Source organism: Myotis daubentonii, chromosome 5 (genome assembly GCF_963259705.1).
Source record: "Myotis daubentonii chromosome 5, mMyoDau2.1, whole genome shotgun sequence".
NCBI lineage: Eukaryota > Metazoa > Chordata > Mammalia > Chiroptera > Vespertilionidae > Myotis > Myotis daubentonii.
This window is the reverse complement of record NC_081844.1, coordinates 59514912-59539369: the sequence shown is the minus strand read 5'-3', so window position 1 is coordinate 59539369 and position 24458 is coordinate 59514912. Positions and strand designations below refer to the sequence as shown.

The window sequence follows — 24458 nt, the reverse complement described above, 5'->3', positions numbered from 1 at the left end:
GTATGAGTTCCCTATAAATTTTGGAGATTAGGCCCTTATCAGATATGTCATTGGCAAATATGTTTTCCCACACAGTGGGTTTTCTCGTTGTTTTGTTGATGGTTTCTTTTGCTGTGCAGAAGCTTTTTATTTTGATGTAGTCCCATTTGTTCATTTTTTCTTTAGTTATATGAAAGATTATTGTTACCATGTTTGCATCATTCAAACTTATGATCTTGGTCTTTTCTTCATGCCTTTATATAAGGCCAAAGAGTGACATTGGTTATTCTGACATCCTTAAAGTGGACTCCAGGAATGTCACCAATCACACCATGTAAGAAATTTTTATTACGGCAAGAATTTTACAATCCAAATTATGTTTCCTTGCTCAGTTATCAATTCTGTTATTTAAAATAGAAGTGATATTCTGAGCTATCCCACTGTAAAGAATAACAAAATTAAAGAAAGGAACGCTTTAAGTTTTTGTATTTTGCTGAAAATCCTTTTTCCCAGGGTCTACAAAACATTAATTTTTATATTTCACTATGTGTGTGTGTGTGTATGTGTGTGTGTTTGTTTTTAAATCAATAAGTAATCTAGGACTAGCATTATGTTTGCTAGGCCTGGCATTTACTCAGCACATAAAGTCCAAAGTTTAGTTTCCTTTCCTTTTAAAATTTATTTTATATTTTGCAATGTTTCCCCCCCCCCTTAATATTTAAGTTTGTTGATGTGTAGGTTTCTTTTCCGGGTCCCTGATGAGTTTCAAACAGTTGGCACACCAGTGGCACTGCTGACTGCTTTCTGGGCAGCCTCTCCAGCTCAATGGGCTTGAAGAACAGGGACAGCTTCCATCAGCTGTAGAATGAAGAGGCTCTGGAGACCCCAGCACATGAAGAAGCCCCGAATTATCCATCTCCAACAACATGCAGTGACTTTACCAGCTAGAGTAGGTTGCCTGGCTTGAATTAGAGGAAACAGCCGTTCACCCAGCATTGGCTTTTGCTCTTGAGGGGGGGCACATGCCAATATGGAAGCAGTCAAAGGCTCCTGACCTTGTACTTGAGCAGCAGGCTGCTGCTACATGGTAACTGGCGGCTGTGTGCTAGGGTGTTGTGGAGGATTGCAAACCCCTGTAGCATATTTATTCTGTGGAACGGTGTGGACAGCAGGCATAGCTGCAGCTGCCGCCGCTGCAGGGCGTGGACCCATTGTCTGTGTGGATGTGTTAGCAACACGCTGTGTGGACATGACATGGGGAACCTGTGAAGAAGCTGGTCTCACAGTACTAAATGGGGGTCCAGGAGCGGCTGGGCAAGAAAGCACCAGGCAGATTTTGGAATGGATGAGGTCTGGTGCCCTGAGCCCTTGGTCTTAGTTGAGCAATTTGACGAGGATAGTATGCAGCACTCAGTATCTGAGTCTGTGAGATAGCTGCCAGGAAGAAACCTGAAGGAGGTGCTGGCTGGTAGCGGGTAAGATTACTCGGTTGGGCCCAGCTCTCACACTTGCCATTCTCTGCATATACTGGTTAGTGAGGTGAGCTTGGCACTCTTCCTTGCACTGAGCTAAAGCTACACACAATGGCTTGGTAGCCACAATTCTACCATTCATTTCTGTAACTGCTTTAGTGGCTTCTTCTGGGGAGGAGAAACGTACAAAACCAAACCCTTTGCTAGGACCACCCTCCATCATAAACTTTGCACCAGTGATTGTATCAAATGGAGAAAACTCTTTCTGGAGACGTCCGTCATCAATACCATCAGCAAGACTTTTCACGTAAAGGTTAACACCCTGGTATCAGGTGGCCCTATCTTGGTTCATGTGTTCAACTTTGCACCTAAGTTCCGCCTGCCATTCCACTGTTTTATGAGCTCGGCTAACGTAGATTTGTTTTCCATTGAGCTCCTTTCCATTCACCTCATCCACAGCTTTCTGTGTACCTTCATGCCTTTCGAAGCTTACAAATCCAAAACCTTTGGATGTCCCACCTTCATCCATCATTACTTTGACACTTAAGCCAGGTCCAAACTTGCCAAAGAGGTCCTTAAGGCGCTCGTCATCCATGTCTTCTCCAAAATTCTTGACGTGAACGTGGTGAACTCTGTTGCCCTCGCTCCCCGTCCTGCTCTCATTCTTTGGGAGACTGACGTCACCCAACAAATTCTCTGCGGCCATTTAGAAGCACCCCCTTCATTTTGTCAGTAGCCCTTTCAGCTGCTCCCTGGGTCTCAAAATGTACAAATCCATGACCCCGGGGACCATGTTCATCACAAACCACCTTGCATGAAAGGATGCTACCGAAAGCAGAAAATGTATCAGGCAGTGCTTTATTCTCAATGGATTTGCCCCAATTCTAATGACTATGTTGTCCACTCTGCTTTTGTGAAGTGAAGGATCACGCCGGGACCACATGCTGCACACTGGCTTGCCCTATGACATCCAGATTCGTGGTGTGCACAGCACGCTCGGCGGCGGCCGGCTGCTGGGCGCTCTCTACGTGCAGCCCAAGGAGCGGCCGGTGACCATTTCCCTGCAGATGCAGATGGACAGGATGGGCTGGCGGCTGAACTTCTAAAGCGTCGCCTCGGCCACGGTCACGTCAGGGTGTAGGTTCCTCACCTAGAGCGAGTCCCTAGGGTGGCTGGGGTTGCCGTGGTTCATCTGGGCACAGCTGCCCGCAGGGCTGGGACCTTTCTGTGAGAGGAGAGTGGGTACTGGGGCGACGGGGGGAGGGCAAGAGTGGGGGGTCAGAAGGGGAGGAGGGGAGCCAGAGCAAGCGCAGGGGGACAAAAATCCACTGGAATCAAAAACTGCTCAACAGCAGGGCCGCAGGCTGCCAGGTGGACAGCGAGGGGTGCGGTGTCGAAGCAGCAAGAAGGCTTGGTCTCTTGGTTCCTTCTTGGAGCTGCTGTGGGGCCACCGGCGAGTGCTTCACCAGGCTATTTTATAAAAAGGAAGAAAAAAACGTCTCTGGCAGGGGAGACACAGATTTTTTTGGGGGGGAGAGGGTAAAACAGATTAAAAAAAAATAAATGTGTGCTCCAAGCCTGGAGCACACACTCCGCACTCTCAGCACTAATGCGGGGGAGAAGGGGCTAATGCCCTTTTTAAAAATTGTGGTAAACTACACATATCACCGCCTTCACCGTTTTTCAGTGTAAAGTTCAGTAGTGCTAAGTGCATTCACATTGATTTCCAGCCAATTTTCAGAACCTTTCATCCCACCGTGACCACCGTGATGGTTAATTTTATATGTCAATGTGGCCAGACCACAGTGCCAAGATATCTGGTCAAACGTTATTTTGGATGTTTTTTGGATGAGATTTCCATTTAAATTGGTAGATTTTGAGTAAAGCAGATTGGCCTCCATAGTGTGGGTGGGCCTCATGCAATCAACTGATGGCCTGAGTAGAATAAAAGAGTGACTCCTCTGGAGGAAGAGGGAATTACGTCAGTAGATGCCCTTCAGACTCAAAGGGTGGCACTGGCTCTTCCTTGGGCCTCCAGCAGTGGGCCCACCCTACAGATTTTGGACTTGCCGGCCTCTGTAATTGCATGAACCAATTCCTTCAAATAAATTTCTCTTTATGTGTCTGAATACCTATTGATTCTATTTCTCTGGAGAACTGTGTTTAATACATCCATTAAACAACTCTCCCGTTTCCCCGTCCCAAGCCCCTGGCAACCACCATTCTACTTTTTGTTTCCACTTTAGGCATCTTATGTAAGTAAATCATACAGTATCTGTTGGTGGCTGGCTTATTTCATTTAGCATAATGTCCACAAGACTCATTCATGTTATAGCATGTGTCAGAATTTTCTTCCTGAAAATTTGGAAGCCACGAAAGGGTCCACTTGGGTTGCTTTCCTTTGGAGGACCCTTTGGTTGCTTCCACTTTTTGAACAATGTTGCTATGAGTACAGGTATACTAATATCTCTTCAAGGCTCTGCCTTCAATTCTTTAAAAAAAAAAAAAAAAAAAAAAAAAAAAATATATATATATATATATATATATATATATATATATATATATATTTTTTTTTTTTTTTGAGGCCCGGTGCACGGATTTGTGCACTGGTGGGGTCCCTCAGCCTGGCCTGCACCCTCTCACAATTCAGGACCCCTCAGGGGATGTCAGAGAGCTGGTTTCGGCCCGATCCCCGCAGGCCAGGCCAAGTGACCCCATGCGTGCATGAATCCGTGCGCTGGGTCTCTGGTATGCATATAAGATCTTTGGTTCATCTCTTCTCCCTCTTCCCTCTGAGATTCATCAGTCTGTTTCATGTTTCCATGCCTGTGGTTTCTGCTCCTGTGTTGAGCATCTAACCCCTGGTGGGCAGTGTGCGTCATAGCTACCGGTCGGCTGGTCAGCCGGTCACTTGGGCATGTGTGTGTGTGTATGTGTGTGTGTATATCTCCTATCTAATAAAGAGGGAATATGCTAATTGGCCCTCATGCCGTCGCAAAGATGGCTGTGCCCACAGCCAATAAAGAGGGAATTTGCTAATTGACTGCCCTGCCCTCAAAGATGGTGGTGCCCACAGCAAATAAGGAGGGAATATGCTAACTGACTGCCCTGCCCTCAAAGATGGTGGCACCCACAGCCACAAGATAGCCGGCTTGGGAGGGCAGTTGTGGGCAACTGGGCTGGCAGGGTAGTGGTTAGGGGGTAATCAGGCTGGCAGGCAGAAGCGGTTAGGGGCAATCAGGCAGGCAGGCAGGCGAGCGGTTGGGAGCCAGCAGTCTTGGATTGTGAAAGGGATGTCCGACTGCCAGTGTGGGATCGGGCCTAAACCGGCAGTCGGACATCCCCCAAGGGGTCCCAGATTGGACAGGGTGCAGGCTGGGCTGAGGGACACTCTCCCCCGCCAGTGCATGAGTTTTGTGCACTGGATCTCTAATATATATCTATATGTGTGTGTATATGTGTGTGTGTGTGTGTGTGTGTGTATTTCAAAAGTGGAATTTCTGGATCATATGGTAATTCTGTTTTTAACTTTTGAATATTCATCACACTGTTTTCCATTCTGGCTGCACCATTTTACATTTCTACCATCAGTGTACAAGGGTTCTAATTTCTCCACATCCTTGCCAATCACTTGTTATTTCTAGCAATAAGAATCTTGCAGGAACCTAAAATAATCTCTCATAGTGGTCATTTTTGTTATTGGATAGTATTCTATATGTGTGCGTGTGGAGGGAATGCTGATACAGACTTGATCCTAAAAAATATGTTAAGACTTGATACATACATAATTTAGAACACATTTACATGGTGTCAAAATAATTATTTGAATTATTTAGAAGGAAAAAATTCTGTCAAGAAGTTACTTTGCCTTGTGGTGCTAAGTGCCTGGAGTGGCAGGTTTTATTGTTTAGAATTTGTAGACAAGCCACCTTATTCAAGGTTTTTCCTCACAAAATGTACATAGATCATTATAATTGTGACCAAGTCATTTTGAGAGGTAAGCATTTTAAAACTCTGAGGGAGTTTAAACTGTAAAGCAGAAGGTACAAACTGGCAGGCCCCAGGCCAGATCAGGCCTGCAGACTTATTTGATTTGGCCTGCATATTTATTGGCCTACATAGCGTTTTTTTGTTTTTTTTTTAAGTTTGAGTTAGTTGACAACTTTTTAAATGGAGAGATTTCATGCAAAAATCTTGATTTCTAAAATTTGAGGAAAAACTAGCTGACCTGGCAAGACTGGGCCTACATTCCCACATGGCAGCAGTTGGCTGGAGCTGAGGAGCAGCTGTCCTTTCAGCCTGAGCTTGTGTTATCCAGTTCTCCACGGTCCCACCCAGCCTGAGACTCCAGAGCTCGTGGACACCCAGGCAGCAGACGTTCTGGCTTTGCCAGGAACCACTTACAACTTCCTGTAATGTCTAGTGGGATGTAAGGCCCAGGGTGGGCTCTCAGTGTTTGCTTGGTTGTTTATTGATTCTGACTCTTCATGTCCTAAAATCATTCAGGATCCTTTCTTTCTTTCTTGGTGGAAGAGGAGACAGTAAGACTATGGCCTTAAATGAACAAAATACAAAAATAAAAGGATTTAGACAACACAAAGATGGGGAACACCTTAAAAGAAAATAATAATGCAAATGTGATTTTTTACTAAGCATTTAGCCTTGAACTCTTTTTCCTATGTGAGGAAAACTGAAGAAAACAGCACCCAAGAAGTGTTTCAAGCTAAGCCATCTGTTTAATACAAGAGGGAAACAAGGGGCAAAAGGTCAGTCAGCAGTCTTACAGTGGCAGAATTCTTGAGTTAACAGATAGAAATAGATATAGAAAATGAGGACCATATGGTTGGCTAGATCAGAGCCACTGTGTGTGTGTGTGTGTGTGTGTGTGTATTTGTAAGGCCACCCACTGAGAAAAAATTCAACTTATTGTGTCTCAGCATATTAATGACTCCCTTTTAATTACTGAGGCATTGGAGAAGTTCTGTTTTCACTTTCATGTGATAGCAAATAAAAAACCGTGCTAAACAAAAATACAGGCAATTTCTCTCTCTTTTGTTGATCTGTTGGCTAAGAGACACATGAAAGTCTTTTGGAAGATATGCCTTAATCTCCAACCCAAAATGTGGTCTCAAGATCTTAAAAGTTCTCATCACAAGAAAAAATTATGTAACTATGTGTGGTGACAGGTGTTAACTAGACTTATTGTGGTGATCAGTTTGCCATATATATAAATATTGAGTCATTATATTGTATACCTGAAATGAATATAATGTTATAGGTCAATTGTACCTCAATAAAATAAATGAATAAATGCAAAATTTTAGAAAAACACACACAAAAAAGACAGTTTCATCAAGTGGGTTATTATTAGATGTTTCACTTTTCCTTATAATTGTATTCCATAATGATAAACACTAGAAAAACAAGGTCAGTTAACTTCCTTGGCAGAAAGTTAAAAGCCTTTTAAAGAAATTTAATAAAATTGCTTGCTGCTGAGTTATTACTGTATTTAAAGGAAGGCGGCAATAAAATTCAGCAAAAAGTTGGATTCTTAATTAATAAATGTATAATTTCTTTAAAAATATCTCACATAATGATTTATTTTTAAATAAAACATGTAAGATATATGTTAGTATGAATATGTGTGTATATATATATATACACACACACACACACATATATAGCCTCTTTTTGCTATATTATTTATAAATTGGTTTTACTCTGAACTTGAATTTGTGGTTTGATGATAGCACCAAATGAGTCCTTCAAACAAAAAAGGACATGATCTCATGAGCATTATTTTAAAAGTTTACTCATTCAGAAGTCTTTGTGTTTCTAGAAACAGCAGTGTCTGCCTCCCAAATGGCCAACTGAGGAAAATGAGAAAACCCTGGCAAAGGCGTAAAGGGAGGATAGTGCCTCTGGGGGTCAAGTGCTGGTAATCACACCTCAGGAAGTCAGGATGCTTGACTATATAACAAAGAACACCCCAAAGTCTAACTCTCCAAATATAAATTATCAGATAATATATTAAAATTAATTTGGACTAGAATTAGCCCATGATTCACTTGATGTAGATCTAAAAAAGCAAGAACATGAGTTAGCTTACAACTAACAGGGCAGCTTGTCTGCCTTGTTAGCTGCAGGGGAGAATAATGTACAGGAAAAGGTGACGTAATGATTGTCTCACTTTCATTATTCTCTCCCAAATGAATAACCTTCCACACCAAGGATGAGCTCACTCACTATTAATGGAAGAACATCTGGTGAGTGAGGGCCCCCAGCTGAACATGCTGTTGGTTTGGGACTATATTTAACCAGCAGAAACCCAATCATTGTTGCATGTATCACATATGCAGTCCAGTTATATTGTGAAAAAAACTAAGAGGTAAGGAAATACTCCTAAAAGTATTTTAACATGCAAGGTTTTTCCTTATGAAGCAAGGCATTAACCTGTTCCAAAAAAGATCCTAGGCTATTATTAGAGTGGAATATCTTACACATGTGACAGATGCCTTGTCCTCTTTGGCTGAGTCTCGGATGCTTGCCATAGCTATCTAAGTTTAAATTTCAAATCACGGACAGGAATCTCTCTCCTTCAATTTCCTTTCCCATTCTTAATTTCCAGGCAGGCCTGCCACACTGACAATGGCAAATTTTGCAGTGTAATCTATCTAATAGATTTACTGTAAATGATGAATCACCCTCGTATTTAAATCTAATGAGTAATGCTATAAGTCAATTTTGTTTTTAAAAATTCAGCATAGCTAAGGTCATCTGTTAAATGTGCTAATATAGAGAAATGTGGATGTTCAGAACACACAGCAGTTGGTCCTAACGGTCGCAGAGCTGGAATACTCTGGAATCAGCCATGTGCCAAAACCTTTAGGGGGATTGCTCACTTAAATCATGACCTTTGGAAAATAATTTCATTCCATCAGGATTCAAGAGACTTTCTCAAATTTAAGCATCTCTCATGGTTCTACCTGGTAAAACATAGTGACACATTGTTAAGAGACTAACAAACTATTATTGTTTTTATTTAAAAGACTCTTATGAAAATAATGCCTATTTTCTGAAGAAAATATGGGAAATTCAGAGAAGCACAAAGAAAACACAATTAATTCTGATTCCAACCACTCAGGCTTTTTGTGGATGTTAGTCTTTTCAAATTTAAGTACATATAAGCATTTTCTCATCTTATTAACTATTTTACAATTTCATTCTAATGGCCATGTCACATTACATCAGATGGCTATACCATAATTTATCAAATCAGTTTCCTATTGGACACGTAGTATAGTACTAATTTCTTGCTATTATAAACAAAACTGTGGTAAAAATCTGTATAGCTAAATTTTTGCCTATATAGGTGATTATTTCTCTGGGCTCTATCTGCAGAAATAGGATTCAGTCAAAGTGAATGTATGTTTTTAAGGGCCTTGACATTGGTTGATGATGTCTTTATGAAGGAATGGGAGATTTGTTTCCTTCTCTGCACAAGATAGCCCTGAGACTGGAGCTACTGCCCAGTCCTTCTGCTTCAGCCTACCTCTGGTTCCTCATGTATAAAATAAGAGGACTGGAACATTGGGATAACAAGGATGCTCATTCTGCTAAATGAATTTCATGTTACCTCCTTCAGTCTGTACAATAATCCTGTGAAATAGGATAAGCAACTTGGTGAAGTCCAGACAGCTTATAAATAGAGGAGCCAGAACTTGAACCAGATTTGCTATCTCAAAAGTCCATGCCCCAAACCACTAAGTTACCCAGTTTCTTCCAGGGTTGTCACTCATTCATTCATTTATTAATTTGATAAGCTGTGTAAGGGTCACTATGTACAGAATATACAGTGATGAACTGAATAAACTCCTTGACCTCTGGGATTTTCCGGAAGGGTGACAGACAATAAATTACAATATACAGTCTCGTGTTACTTAATGACAGGGATACATTCTGAGAAATGCGTTGTTAGGCAATTTCATTGTGCTAACATCTTAGAGGGCATGCATAGCCTACTACACACCTAGGCTATATGGTCTTGCTCAGCAATTTTCAACCTTCGTATGACACACATGAACTAATTACGAAAATTCTGCGGCACACCAAAAAATATATATTTGCCAATATGGCAAAGAAAAAAGGTATAATTTTTATTCCCTCACACCAGACAGCTATTGTTGTGTGTTGGCTGTTCTCATTTTTTATTTAAATTTGACAATCTAAAAGAAAAGAGGCCAGTGCCCTTGACTAAATAGTCAAGTATTGAATGTTTTAAAAATTCTTGTGACACACCACTTGAAAATTGCTGGTCTAGCCTATTGCTTGTGGGCTATAAGCCTACATACATAGCATGTTACTGTACAAAAAAACATGAGATTAAATCAAGAACGAGAAAAGTTATGCAATCGACAGACAATAAACACGAGCTACCAGTGTAACATACTGTTTTACAGCGAACTTTTAAAAATAGAAACAGTGCACTCTAAAATAATAAGTATGGTGTAATAAATGCATAAAAAAGTAACATAGTCATTTACTATTATTATCAAGTATCATGGACTATATATGATTATAGCCGGCCAGGGCATATCTTCTAATTAGACAGGACATCTTCCGGACATCATTCTGGACGTTCTTCCTGACTAAGCCGGGGCCCGAGGGAAGCCAGCCTGTGTCCTGGGTACCTGCAGGCAGCCCAAGGGAAGGCAGCCCAGGTCCTGGGTGCCTGCCGGAGGGAAGCCTGTGCCAGCAGCCAGGGGAAGGAAGGCCTACTCTTGCACGAATTTTCGTGCACTGGGCCTCTAGTATATACAGACAGTCCTCGGGTTATGTTGGACTTGACGTACATCATTCTGTGCTTACGTCCCATTTATTTACTAAAAAAAAAGTTCCGTCATTTTGACGTATGTACATATGTGCTTTATGTTTTTTATTATTTATTTACCACAAGTAAAGGTCAGGAATTGTTATCTTTCTTTTAAAATTTTTTTACTGTTTCACTTCATTACTGCTGTGTATGTGCTCCACGTGAGTGACGTAGGTGCTTATGTAGTTGGGTTCCGACTTATGGCAAAAATCGCGTTACATAGTGCCATAGGAATGGATCTCCGACGTAACCCAAGGACCTACTGTATATAAAAGCCTAAGTGACTGTTTGACCGTTTGACCAGTAGCTATGACACGCACTGATCAGCAGGGGGCAGACACTCAAAGCACAGGCATGAAAACATGGAACAGACTGATGAATCTCAGAGGGAAAGGGAGAGGGGGAGGGCAGAAAGAGATTAACCAAAGATCTTATATGCACACTAGAGGCTTGGTGCACGGATTCATGCACCAGTGGGGTCCCTCAGCCTGGCCTGCCGGTGGGGCGGAAACCAGCAGTCTGACATCTCCTGAGGGAGCCCAGATTTCGAGAGGGTGGAGGCCAGGCAGAGGGACCCACTGGTGCACGAATCTGTGCACTGGGACTCTAGTATGATTATATGTGCTGTACTTTTATACAAACTTGCAGTGCAGTAGGTTGGCTTACAAGCAAACTCGGACTGCATTGCGCTATGACGTCATGACTTTACTATGCTACCACATCTTTGTATATGAGGTCTGTCCTTGCCTGGAGATGTCCTTATGTAATGCATGCCTGTCTCATCAGATAGCAAGTTCTATGAAGAAAGATAAAGAAGGGAAGAGGAATAAAGGGTGCTGAGGATCCTGCTGAGGTAAGGTGGTGGGAGAAAGCCTGTCTGAGAGAATGTAGGGAGACACCTACTCTCCAGTAAGAGAAGCAGTAGGGTAAAGACTCTAGTACCAGAGCACATCTCATGTGTTTGGGGAACGGCACAGAGGTGGCTGGGGCTGCAGGGCAGTGAGATGTGGGGGAGACAGTTTATAGTGAGTCGATGAGACATCCAAGCCCTTTCTGGGGGTGGGAGGAGTTGAAGCTGCCAGGCTGGCGGAATAGACACTCCTGCGCAGTTGGAGCAGGGAAGAGGGCTAACGACAGTCACCTGATCTCCTGGTGTCCAATTGGTTTTAAGTAGCTGGGAACTTAGGCCACAGCATTAAAACCCCAGCCCTCGGTGCCCAGGAACGGCCCATGCCAGCTATTTCTGGACTCAAAGGGAAGAATTCAGATCCCTGTCTCATTCCGCCTTTCGTATTCCATTACCCGTCCTCCCCAGAGGAGACACTAGGCCTCACCCTATCCAAGGCTTCTATCGAAATAGAAGATAAACAGTTTCTTTGGCTGGAAAGATCACGTGGAATTGGGAAAACGGCCATTTTACAGTTCAAAACGATGTGCTTATTAATCACGTTAGAGGACAAACACATCTATCCGGACACCAGCTGTTTCCTGCTGTCATTTAAATCCTTCAATCCCACATGTTCTGCTACAGGAAGGAATCTAACTTCCTTTCCAATTCTGGTGAATGTGTTTTTTAAAATTTAATTTGGGGTTAAATTAATTTATTATATATTATTAAAAACCTACATGTTCTAACAGACAAATTTCCAAGGGTCTAGTAGCGATATCATTGCTTGGTGGGACTTGCAGCAAATGAACTGGGTTCATGAACAATGTTCTTCAGACTTAAGAGATATGAAGTAAGTTGAGAGATTTTATATGCCTTAGCATCTTCCAGTTTCAGGATTTAATTTATTCTGTGTACGTTAGGAGGGAAAACCTTAACTGCTATAACCAGAATCTGTTTTAGGGAAATACCTGTACTCCATGGACTGCTTAGGTAGGAGGTGCATCATAAGGGCATGGGTAGCTGGAGATAAAGAAAAAACAGTCATAGCTAGACTGCACGGAGGTGGGAAAAACCGAGCAGGCTGGCAATGTGTGAGAGCAACTAGGAGAACAATACAGTAGTACAGCCGAAAGTCTTTTAAGATATTGAATATGCAATGTTCAGTTTTGTGAACTTTTTATCTCTGTGATGTAAGCCCCACTTTCACTGTCCCAAATCTTTAGTAAATCTTACGATATACACAAATGTCTTGCGTAAAGGCAGAGCATGTGTGAGCAGGTGTCCTGTGGGAATCAAGGGGCTGAGTTCCATGTTTGGGTGAATGTGATGCAGGGTAGGGACACTGTGTGCCACATGGCAAAATGATCTCCAGATAAACTAGTCAGAGGAAGCAGCATTCAGAGCCAGAAATGCCAATGAGAGCGAAAGTCCCTTGGGAATTCCCAGAAATGTGGGGATGAGCACTGGACTTTCAATGGAGAAATTTGGAATGGGATTTTGAACCATCTTAAAAGGCAAAGGGTCCTGGCCAGTGTTGCTAAGTGGTTAGAGTGTCAGCCCATGCATAGAATGGTCCTGGGTTCAATTCCCAGTCAAGGGCATGTACCTGGGTTGCGGGTTCGCTCCCCACCCACTGGCGGGGCAACCAGTCGAGTTGATGGGTCTCTCTCACATCAGTGTTTTTCTCTTTCACCCCTCCCTCCCTCCATCCTACTCTTTTTGAAAAAATATCCTCAAGTGCGGATTAACCAAAAAAAAAAGGGGGGGAGGGGGACTCATCTGACATCTGGGTTACGTGTTAATAACTCACATTTCTTTTGAAGCATATAGTAGCAGTTAAGGTATAAAATGCAGGCACTGAAGTTGTCTACCTTTTAGTAACAACTAAGGCTGAATGTCTACGTTACCCCAGCTTTCTCTGGCCTAGATACTGACAAAGACTTGACTAGATTCCACATTTCCCAGTATTTCTTGATATCTATGGCCCTGAAGTAGTTCTTCATACGACCGGACCAGGGCTTTGCATATTGACACAGAAATCTTACAAAAGTTATATGCTATTGTGACAGTTCCAAAAACACTTGCAGAAAAGCATCAGGAAATATCAAGATGGGAGATACTTGTTGACTGTGGTTTCTTGAGTCTACCCAGTTCTTCACAGGAGAGAGGCCTGGTTAGTGGCAGTGGCATTTTGTGTGACCATGGTTGGTTCCCTTAGATTGGGAGAAGCCCCAACGAGAGGCTCACAAAACTTCTCATCAATCATGCAACTCGAAAACTTTTTTATACTTTCTATAAAGTTGGAAGAAGGGAAAAGGCCTTAACAATCTTTACCATCCGGATAACACTGATTCCAAGTACAATTCTTGGTATGCCACATCACCATTTTGGGTAACCTATGGTGGACTAAACACATCCCACATATCTACTAGAAAAGATATGTGGGATGTGTTTAGTCCACCATAAGTTACCCAATAATTACTAGACATTGCAGGCATAGATGTGTTGCAGTTATGTTCTGAAGACAAGCCTGTGGTATACGCGATTTATTCCATACTTAGGAGGGGCTGGGCCCACCAGGACTGGCCAGGGCCTCCCACAGAGCTCTATTTAACAACTGGTTGATTAGTATGTGTAGGATCTTTGATATCATACTAGCATCTTAGAAAATCCTTTTCTAATGGTCACATTTGGCTGTATGTGGAATAATGCCAAGGACTTTCTGATTGCATGTGTAGGATTTGTTTATGTTTACTGGAATCATCACTTTTCCTATCTTTATTCCCGCCTTCAGGGAAGCTGATTTGGTCTGTACAGGGTATAATCTCAGGAATATTTTGTTTGTAAGAAGAGAAACTCAATGCAATTCAGTTTAAATAAAATTTGAGCTAAATTGAAAGAATAACTGGAATAACTCAGAGAATTGACTATGGTTTTTAGGAACTATAGCAATGTTGAAGTCCTCAGTGACTGGAACCAAGCACTCAAACACTAAATAACATAATTTTCTGAATCTCATTTCTTCTTTACAATGCATATTCATTTTATTCCATTTTACTATAGAGAAGAGGCTCTTTCTTTATGGTGGAAAACAGGGTTTTACTCAGTCCTGGGCTTTCATCATCTATAGGAGAAAAGGGCTTCTCTCATCTAGTGTTAGGTTATAAAATCCTGGAGTAGGACTCTGACTGGCCAGGCTTGAACCATGTTTCCAACCCTTGAATGAATTTCTATGACTGAGCATAGAAAGTACCATGATTAGCTCAGGCTGGTCACAGGTCTATTCTGTAGATTAAGGGGACAGATTCTGTACCCGAAGGAAGAGTATGAGGTCATTGTGCGCTAGGCAGCCATATCAGTTTGTCATTACCATCCTTCCACTACCTCCCTAACCCTAATAGAGATCATTAAGAAGAAAAGGCCTGCCCAGCCGGTGTGGTTCAGTGGTTGAGCATCAACCTGTGAACCAGGAGGTAATGGTTAGATTCCTGGTTGAGACACGCCTGGGTTGTGGGCTGATCCCCAGTGTGGGAATTGCAGAAAGCAGCCAATCAATGATTCTTTTTCATCATTAATGTTCCTATCTCCCTCTCCCTTTCCTTTCTTTCCTGCCTACGAATTCAATGTGGCTCAAAGAAAGAACTTTGAAAGTTTCTTCTGCATTTTTAAAAAATCCTCACCCAAGGATATTTTCCCATTGATTTTTAGAGAGAGTGGAAGAGAGAGGGAAAGAAAGAGAGAAATATCAATGTGAGAGAAACACATAGATTGGTTGCCTCCTGCATTAGCCCCAATTAGGGCCTGGGCGGGGAGGAGCCTGCAACCCAGGCATGTGCCCTTGGCTGGAATCGAACCAGGACCCTTCAGTCTGCAGGCCAACGCTCTATCCACTGAGCCAAATCAGCTAGGGCTTTTCTGCATTTTGTGTAACTAATGTTGGCCATCATGGCAGATGGTGCTGTTGCTTGGTGAGCAGGGCTTTATTTCAGAAGCACAGGTAGGCCTCTGGGAATCGCCTGAAAGTAGGAAGAAACCCACAAAACTTCTTGGCACAACCTTATAAAATGCTATTTTTGTGTGTGTGGGGGCTGAAGAATACAGGCAGATAATTTCACATTTAGAAAGTTTGTCATCTCTAATATAGATTTAGAGAGTATTATCTTTGTAAAGTATTAATTCTACTAGAAAAGACATGTGGGATGTGTTTAGTCCAACAGCTATCCACCAGGAAAATTGCAAGAATGATGAGGGTAACATAGGCTCACATTGGATTGGCATGGAGACTTCAAAAAAGAGATTGGACTTGCAGTGCAAAGCTCACCTTGGCTGTCCCCTGAGACTCCCCATTAAGATGATGTTCTGCTATGGCCACTGTGTCCTTGAGTTATACAGGTGGAGGCCCAGGGGCAAGGGTGGGGTTCGTACCATAGTAGCAAGGATTGGTATTTGGAGGACTGGAGAGCTAAGCCATTTTAGAGGGGGCAAGATAAGCTAGACTTCAAGCAGGGGAGCAAAATGGGAAACTAGGATGTTTCCACAAGAGGACACCTGTAAAGGACTGATAATTTTACCCCTTGGGCTGAGAGAATGGTCATATTTGTTATTTAATTTTAAGTTTTCTTCTTATATACAGGAGTTGGCAGAAGTAGATTTACAATTGTGAGTATGTGAAACACAGAGTTTATTCTTGTATTATATATTGTATTATTTCCCATATGAACAACTATAAACCTACTTTTGCCCTGCCCTGTGTTATAAATCTCTTTTTAATTAAATTTTCACCAACCCTTTAATTAAGTGTATTAGATATGCACAGCTCTGTGTAGGTGTGGTGGGAAATTAAGGAGAGGAGCACCAAAAGGAAGTGTGATCTTATATCCTTCCATGGAGACCATCACCATGTCATGAGAAGTCCCAGGTCATCCAGGTGGGCAGCAGGATGGAGAACAGAGCAGAGCTGAGGGTGAGGGAAAGGAGCAAGTGACTCACAAAAGCAGCTGCAAAGAGGGTGACTCAGGAACAAATGTGAGGCAAACATCCTTTTTCTGAAACATCCTAGAGGAAGGTGATCCTCAGGGTTTGAGAAATGGGAATGGCAGTGGGGGTAAGGGGAAGAGGCAGGGGAGGTAAACACTGATTTTATTCTCTGCGATTAGACTCTTCTCCTTCTTTTCTCCCCCTCTTCCTCAACAGTTATTAATTTCTCCTTCCAAGATGGCCCAAATGTACTTTGCTTATAGAAGCATTATAGAACTCATTTTATTCTACCACGTATTTTTATCAGTTATATGATTGTTAGCCCCACTAGACTGCAAAGACAGTGACTATGACCGGCTCATGGGAGAAGCAGAATACCTGGGATAGTGCTTTGCATACTGTAGGTGCTTAATAAGTGTTTTTAAATTGATTTAAAAAGGGTTACTTTGTTGATTCCCCCCCACTTTTTTCTTTACAACGAAGTTCCCATTTAATCCTGTTTGCATCCTTAAATTGCCACATTATCTAGAATATTTTAATAACTTTTATCACTTTGAAACAATACTAAATGAAATTAGTTTCTTGCTAAGCTTCTCAAGGAAACGAAATCACAAATCTTTCAGGTGTCATAAAATCAAAGGTGCATATTGTTTTTCTGTAAAGGGAAACGTTACAATGGGGCATTTGTTTTTTAGGAAAATTCCTGATGCTTTTAGGATGATTTCAACTTCCACTTAGGAAGTTAGGCTGTTTTAGGAAGAGGGTCATTGCTGGATGAAAGGGAATCAGGTTTTCTAGTGTGCCAACCAGAAGGGTCAGCTATTGAGAAGTTGATAGTTTAAATATTTTCTGCTTGTCTTATGATCTGCAACTCCAACCTTTTTTTATGAGTTTATTTTATTATTTCCTAGCTTTGTGGAGGTATAATTGACACAAAACATTGTATAAGTGTAAGGTATAATGTGATTTCATATCAACACTAATAAAAGAGAAAAATGGTAATTGGCATATGAGCTACCCTTTTCATTGGCTAATCAGGGCTATATGCAAATTAACTGCCAACTAAGATTGGCAGTTAACTGTCAACAAGATGGCGGTTAATTTGCATATGTAGGCACAATGCAGGGAGGCGAAAGGGAAAGCAGGAAGAAGCCCCCTGCCACTGACAGTGATCGGAAACCCAGGGGGGAGCTAAGAGCTGGGGGGCAGGGCAAAGGCGGCCCCCCAGCCATGATCGGAGAATCAGGTGCCTTTTCCACCCTGGCCAGTGATAGCAGGAAGTAGGGGCGGAGCCAGCGATGGGAGCTGGGCATGGTCGAAGCTGGCAGTCCCAGGAGCTAGGGGTCCCTTGCCTGGGCCTAAAGCGAAGCCCACGATCGTGGGGCCGCTGCAGCTGCAGGTCCCCACTGCCCGGGCCGGACGCCTAGGCCAGAGGCATCAGGCCTGTGCTGGGGGCAGAACCAGTGATGGGGGGAAATGAGGGTCCCCTGCCTAGGCCTGATGCCTCTGTCAGAGGCGTCAGGCCTGGGCAAGGGGCCGATCCTGCGATTGGAGGATGATGGGGGTCAACGCCTGAGGGCTCCCAGTATGTGAGAGGGGGCAGGCTGGGCTGAGGGACACTACCCCTCCCACACACACCCAGTGCACGAATTTCGTGCACTGGGCCCCTAGTATATATATATATGTTATGAAATGTTTACTATAATAAGGTTAGTTAACACATCCATCACCTCATATAGTTGCAATCCGTATATGTGCTAACAACTTCCAAATATACAAAACAGAGTTATTAACAATAGTAATCATCCTGTATATTTTACCTCCCCAGAACTTATTCATCTTATAATTGGAAGTTTGTACCTTTTGACTGACATCCTCCTCCTACTCCCCACCCCACCCCAATTTATTCTCTGTTTTTTAGTTTGGTTTTTAGATTCCACTTACCAATATAACTGAGATCATACATCATTACTCTTCTTCTGTCTGACTTATTTTACATAGAATTATGCCCTCAAGGTTCATTCATGTTGTCACAATGGCAAGATTTCATTCTTTTTTATTGCTGAGTAATATTTCATTGTGTATATATACCACATTTCCTTTAGTCATTCATCCATTAATGGACACCTAGGTTGTTACTATGCATTGGCTATTATAGATAACTAGGGGCCCGGTGCACGAAATTCGTGCACTGGGTGTGGGGGTTGGGGGAGTGTCCCTCAGCCCAGCCTGCCCCCTCTCACATACTGGGAGCCCTCAGGCGTTGACCCCCATCACCCTCCAATCGCAGGATCGGCCCCTTGCCCAGGCCTGACGCCTCTGGCTGAGGCGTCCGGCTCGGGCAGCGGGGACCCGCAGCTGCAGCGGCCCCGCGATCGTGGGCTCCGCTTTAGGCCCAGGCAAGGGACCCCTAGCTTCTGGGACTGCCAGCTTCGACCGTGTCCAGCTCCCATCGCTGGCTCCACCCCTACTTCCTGCTATCACTGGCCAGGGCGGAAAAGGCACCTGATTCTCCGATCATGGCTGTGGGGCAGGGCAAAGGCGGTCCCAGGGCCGCCTTTTCCCTGCCCCCCAGCTCTTAGCTCCCCCCTGGGTTTCCGATCACTGTCAGTGGCAGGGGGCTTCTTCCTGCTTTCCCTTTCGCCTCCCTGCATTGTGCCTACGTATGCAAATTAACCGCCATCTTGTTGTCAGTTAACTGCCAATCTTAGTTGTCAGTTAACTGCCAATCTTAGTTGGCAGTTAATTTGCATATAGCCCTGATTAGCCAATGAAAAGTGTAGCTCGTACGCCAATTACCATTTTTCTCTTTTATTAGTGTTGATGCTGCTATGAACATGGGCTGCAGATACTCTTCAATAATGATTTCATTTCTTTCAGGTATATACCCAGGAGCAGAATTGCTGAAGCACATTAGTTCTATTTTTAATTTTTTGAGGTACTGCCATACTGTTTTCCATAGTGGTTGCACCAATTTACATTTCCACCAATAATGTACAAGGGTTTCCTCTTTATTACATCTTTACCAGCGCTTGTTATTATTTTTTTTTGGTCTTTTTGATAATAGAATTCTAACAGATGTGATGTGATATATCATGTGGTTTTCATTTCCATTTTCCTAATTATTAGTGATGTTGAGCACCTTTTCATGCACTTGTTGGTCATTTGAATATCTATTTTGAAAAATGTCTATTTATGTTCTTTGCCTAGTATTTAACTGGGTTCTTTTTCTTCTTCTTCTTCTTCTTCTTCTTCTTCTTCTTCTTATTATTATTATTATTATTATTATTTTGCTATTGGGTTGTATGAGTGTCTTGCATATTTTGGATATTAACCTTGTATCAGATATGTGGATTGCAAATATAGTTCCAGATTTTTTTTTTTTTTGCTTTTGTTGCTTGTACTTTTGGTGTCATATAAAAATAAACAAACAACCATTGTCAAAAACAATATCAAGAAGCTTTTTCCTCTATGTTTTCTTCTAGGAGTTTTTTAGTTTCCGATCTTACATTTCAGCCTTTAACCCATTTTGTGAGTGGTGTAAGATAGGGGTCCAGTTTCAAGTATTTTCAAATATTGTCTTATTTAATCCACACAACTCCATGTCCAGGCCCTCCTTGCTTGTAGAAATTATCAAACATGTATCCATTGTAGCACACCTCCTGTATTTCAGCATAATGGTATTCTGAGATTTTGTTATTTTAAAATATTTTATTTAAAAAATATTTTTATTGATTTCAGAGAGGAAGGCAGAGGGAGAGAGAGATAGAAACATCAATGAGGAGAGAGAATCATTGACCAGCTGCCACCTTCACGCCCCACACTGGGGATCAAGCCTGCAACCTGGAGATTTGCCCTGACTGGGAATTGAACCATGACCTCCTGGTTCACAGGTCCACACTCAACCACTGAGCCATGTTGGCTGGGCTTATCTTAAAATATTTTAATGTTGTTATACAATCGTTCCAACCTAAAAAATCCATATTTTATTATCTCTGAAGCTCCTTTTGGCTCCAAAACATCACCTTTTTATTTCCTACAAAAAAAGAGAAATATTGCTGTACCTTATATTACTGGTACAGGGGTATATGTACTATCCACTGAAGTTGAGCTGTGGGATGGGGTGGGACTCTCAAGGAAACTGTGAGATGAAAATAATTGAGAACTATTGACTCATTCATTATGACTTTTCCCTATATATTTTTGTTTTATCATTCATCCCTATCGATATCCAGTTTCTAAACTGAATTTGCTTTTCATATTTTAAAACAATTCAATACATGATTATGTTATAAATTTGATTAGGATGAGAATTCAGTTACTTTATTAAATATGAATATGATACTTGAATATGGATCTTTAGCATCAATATTAGAGAATTAACTTTATCATATTTTCTCGTTTTAAGCATAAGAATACCTCTTCAATTCCACACACATCAGTTAACTAAGCCATAAATTGTAGTGTCATCCTTGGGTGCTGACTCTGATCACTCATTAAGTGCTGTCAATTTTACTCCTAATTGTGTCTCCCAATTCCTTTCTCTGGACCTCTCCTTCCCTTAGAGTACCACAGCAGACTCCTACTGGTTTCTCCCTGTCTGGTCCTGCTCTGTTCTAATTCACTCTGTATACTGTTGCCAGGAAGATATTTTCTGAAACACAAACATGTTCATGTAACTGTCTGACTTACAACTGTTCTAGTGGCTCCCAATGGCTTCAGGATATGCCCCACATTTCATTTATTTTTATTGACATTTCCCACTCCACCCCCATCATATCAAACCCTGTGCAGGTCTCCAAATACATTACGTGCTTGCTTGCTTCTGGGCCTTTGCATATGCTGTCCCCTCTCACCTGGCTAACTCCTAGGTTACCCTCAGGTCTAACTTTTGACACCAGTTTAACTGGAAAATTCACCCGGACTGCCCAGAAAAGGGGTTGATAGCCTGCCTGTGTGCTTTCCTAGCAGCCTGCTCTTCAGCCCTTCTCAGCTTTCATTTCAGGCTTACAATTAACAGTTGATCTGTCTATCTCTGTCGCTCTCCTGTAGGCTCCTTGAAAGTGGGGATTGTGTCTTGTTTAATCTTCAGTGCCTGGAATTAATCTGGCACAAGATAGGCACTCAATAAATATTTCTTTTAGAAAGGATAGCAGGATGAAAAGTCCTCAGCTTTGCCCTCATCTTTCTTAAGAAGAAGTGATAGGGATATTTATTTACTCTGATGTCAGCCTCTACTGAGCCCGTTGAGCAGTAAAGTGAGCAATTCAGGGCTCTCTGACTAACAGAGATGATGGAAGAATTGCTTGTCTCCACTGCAGGAGCCCATAAATAAGATGAATGAATCATGGTTATGTTCCTGGTATGGATGCCACGAAAATGGTCTCAGGACTCCTGGCAACCCTCTCAAAGTTAAGACAAATGTCAGTGTTGGCTCCTTGAAGTGTTTTCTGGCACATATATTTGTGAGCGCCACACCTGGCACAAAGATAGCATCATAAAATTGAACTTGATTGTGTTGGACAAGTAAACTGTGCTTCTGGTAACTTTAGCACAAAAGCTGCATTTATATTCCCATTCGCTGAGGTCTGTAGTGGTGACTAATGAAGACATATCTGAGATGAGTGTGAGTCCAGGGCAGGGTTAGGGCCTAAATTTGACTGCTGAATACATGTCCATTGACCTTTTCAGTATCTGGCAAACTCTATTTTGACAACAGGTTTGATCTTTAAATTATGACTAGAAAAATTGTAGCAGAGTACAGCTTCCCACCCATTTTCCCACTCCCAAATAAGATGATCTCTGCCTTTAAAAAAAGAGTACAAACTGTCCTTTGAATAGACAGGCTCCTTTTAAATACTAGAGGCCCGGCATGAAATTCGTGCAGGGGTTGTGGGGGAGGGGGGGGGGAGGCCCTCAGCCCAGCCTGCACCCTCACAATTCAGGACTGCTGGCTCCTAACTGCTCACCTGCCTGCCTGCCTGATCGCCCCTAACCACTTGCCTGCTTTCCTGACTACCCCTAACTTCTTGCCTGCCTGTCTGATCGCCCCTAACTGCTTCTGCCTCAGCTCCCACCACTGCAGCTTCATCCGGAAGGATGTCTGGAATGATGCCCCAAAGGTCGTTCAGCTGTCCGGTCTAATTAGCATATTATGCTTTTATTATTATAAATATTTTTATTGGTTTCAGAGAGGAAGGGGGAGGGAGAGAGAGATAAAAGCATCAATGATGAGAGAGAATCATTGATCGGCTGCCTCCTGCACACCCACTACTGGGATCGAGCCCGCAACCCAGGCATGTGCCCTTGACTGGAATTAAATCGGGGACCAGCACTCTATCCACTGAGCAAAACCAACCAGGGCTGACAAGTCATTTTTTAATTGCCCGAGCCTTCACTTCAAAGTGACTATGTCAGGAATTGAGTTCTGTTGTGAATACAAAATAATAACAACAAATAAACAAACAAAAACAAAACCCTCTGAATAATAGAGGCTTAACCAAAACAGGGGCTTTATTTTTTTTCATGCACTAAGTTCAGAGGTAGAAAATTCAGAAGGATAAAGCAGCTCCAGAATGCCGTCGGGACTGTGTGGGTTGAATTGTGTCCCCCGCAAAAGATATTGAAGTCCTAACCCCCAGGACCTCTGAATGTGGCTGTTTGTAGATCTAGGATCTTTAAAAATGCAGTCAACTTAGATGAGGTCATTGGCATGGGTCCTAATCCAATATGACTGGTGTCCTAATAAGAAAAGGGACATTTAGTTGGGGATACACAGGAAGACGGCAGAGGTTGGAGTTATGGGGACACAAGCGAAGGGACACCTGGAGGCAAGGAAACTAGAGGAGGCAAGGAAGGGTCCTTCCCTAGAGGCTTTGGTGGAGGATGGCCCTGTGGATACCCTGACCTCAGATTTCTAGCTCCAGGACAGTGAGAGAGGAAGTTCCTGTGGTTCTAAGCCATTCAGTTTGGGATTCTCCTCATGCTCCTTTCTGCCCAGCTCTGCTTGCTGCCTTGTTTTCACATGGTGACTGCCCCACCTCTAGGATTGTGTCCAAGTTCCAGGCAGATAGAAGGGAAAGGCCAAGGAATAAAAGATACCTGCCAGGGGAGGCCACCAGCTTTGAAAGAGCTTTCCTGGAAGCCTCACTCAGCAACTTCTGCTACCATCTCATCATCACACCGCCGGTAAGTGTTTTAGCTGAACACAGTGTTGGCGTACATGGAATCAGAGTTCTCTACGTAAGAAAGAAGGGAATGGTACTGAATGGACACAAATGGGGTTTAAAACAGTAATCCCTTTACCAAGTTAGAGGTTCATAAATAATTTTAGGATAGGGTAAAAGGAAGAGATTCTAAATTCATGTAACTTCATGTGCTTCTCTCTAAAAATTAAAATGATAGAATTATAGAAAGCTGAAAGTACACTTAAGGCTGTGCAATCAAACCTTCTCATTTTATCTATAAAGAATAAGTATCAGAGATGTATGAGCAACATGGCCAGAGTTTATAAAAGTAGTTCGTAGCAGAGCCTTTGATTCTCACACAGGAACTTTTGCCATTGGACTTACTTGAATAAGTAACACAGCTGTGCAGTTCATCTTTTGAAAGTGAGAGCCTAATAATTTTTTTTTGCCAAGCTAAATGCTGATAGTCTACTAGGTGCGTGAAAAACACTGACCCAAATAGCTAAGTGTGGCATCTACTCACTTTGCCTTTTATGTTTTATTTCTAAGCTTGAAGCAGAAAAGAAAAATTTCAGCCCTAAAACATAGGACAGCAACTTAGATGAGGACCAATATTTGGGTAAAAGAAAATGAAAAACATTCCAATAGTTTTCATGTGAAGTCAGTCTATTCAACTTTGTTTATTCCATGATTAGATTCCTAGACAAAGAAATGAAAATTTCAACTGAATTTAGACACCCTCCCCTCCAACTCCCTCCCCCCCCCACCCCTCTCCCCCCTGCCTGCCTAAAGGGCGAGGAGAGTAATTTACTCACACCTTTCAAAAAAAAGCTATTTGTTAAAGTGTTGAAGTTTGGAGAGCATCATGGAAGGTCTTTTGGATAAATATATGTACCTGAAATTGATCTTTTGAGTGTTAGAAGTTCAGAGGACTTTGTGATTAATGTATAAAAAGTGCACAGCAAAGTTAATGGAGCAATCTGAATGGCATGAGTTTTATATAAAATGTAACATATCTAACATTCGGATAAGATGTGCTGTGTGCATTGCATTAATAAACATGACTCCCAATATACACAGTG

General features: G+C 42.3%; 1 pseudogene; it reads right to left on the bottom strand.

Annotated features, from left to right (window-relative positions):
- Positions 1-744: 744 nt before the first annotated feature.
- Positions 745-2643, bottom strand: LOC132234292 (polyadenylate-binding protein 1-like; annotated as a pseudogene).
- Positions 2644-24458: the final 21815 nt, after the last annotated feature.